The sequence below is a fragment of the Asterias rubens genome, chromosome 1, assembly GCF_902459465.1.
Source record: "Asterias rubens chromosome 1, eAstRub1.3, whole genome shotgun sequence".
Taxonomy (NCBI): Eukaryota; Metazoa; Echinodermata; class Asteroidea; order Forcipulatida; family Asteriidae; genus Asterias; species Asterias rubens.
Genome location: NC_047062.1, coordinates 33,614,148 through 33,615,417, shown reverse-complemented (window position 1 = coordinate 33,615,417; position 1,270 = coordinate 33,614,148). Strand labels below are relative to the sequence as shown.

Sequence of the window (1,270 nt, the reverse complement as noted above, 5' to 3'; positions counted from 1 at the left end):
ACCGTGCCCCAAAGGGGTATGTCAAAATGTGTACGGTTTATATGCAAATTAATCATGGAATATTCGAGCGCATTACATAACGTTCGGAAGAAGAGGAATGTTAATTATGAAGTATAGGCCTACAACTATAGTCCTCCATGAAAATTTCACTCTATTGTCCGAGTGCACTCGACTGGTGTCAGTGTCACTCTGTTTAAAGTGAAAGTCATGCCCTGTGGGTTTTCTTTTTGAGTAATGGGACTCACGAACTTTACTCTAAATCGAGTTGAATACCTGTCTTTCACTTCAAAAATAATTGTCCTCCAACGAGTGTTATTTTCAAGAGAGTACCCCTTTTATTTTTTTTATTTTTTAAAATTTTTTTTATTCTATTATATATATTTGATAAGAAGAGTCAAGGGAGATGAGATGTGAAGAAGATAATAACAGAAGCTGTTTCTTTGGATCCAGTCTTTCAAATAGTGGATGCAAAGAAATTATTTTGTATAAACTTGTGTATAAGTTGAACGCACTTTAGCATGGACTATATGCCTAACAAAACAATTTTAAAGAGATTGCCTATAAAGTTGCACTGGCGTTCGCCCAGCCCAGCGCTAATGTTTAACGGCTCACTGGTCAACGGGTGATTAAATTGCACCTGGCTAAGTTATGTTGAAGTTACATTTTAAGTGGAAAAGTTTCCGTATGGCGCCACCACTTTTTCATTCGAAATAAAATAATATAGTATCTAATTTACCTGATTGATATATCCCTTTCTGTAAAAATGAGTGAAAAAGTGGTGGCGCCATACGAAAAGTTATCCATAGTCCGTTTGTATAGCCTAAATTTTGACACTGACGTTGGCATTATCTCTTGGAGTTTAAGCGATGGGCCTATCTCAATTTGTTTTATTGTAAACAACTTGAACGGTTCCAAATGTTAAGGTTTTGACTTTATAGAGCAGTTTAAAAATGCTAAGCATAGTGCACTGCATTTCTGTCATCACCAAGTGTTTTTTTTTTTCGTTTTTTTAAAAATGTTTTTGTTTAATTTTGATTATCGGAGCGCCTCCCCCGGCTTTCCTCTGTAATTATTCGTGCTGGACGCGCTACACTACATTTTCCAAAGTTAAATACTTCAATTGAAGAGTTTGGAACAAAACGGATCCGAAAAACGTTGACGCGACCGCAGACGCCCGACTGTGCTTTTGGCTGCCTGACTAAGTGCTGGTAATGACTCTGATAATTCACTTCATTTGCATGCAAATTAAATAAGTTGATGCATATTGGTA

At 36.5% G+C, this 1,270-nt stretch overlaps 1 protein-coding gene across 1 annotated transcript in view; it reads left to right on the top strand.

Annotated features, from left to right (window-relative positions):
* Positions 1-1,270, top strand: part of LOC117287897 (poly [ADP-ribose] polymerase tankyrase-like) — a 59,746-nt gene that overhangs the window by 3,252 nt on the left and 55,224 nt on the right. The gene's annotated exons all lie outside the window — the stretch shown is intronic.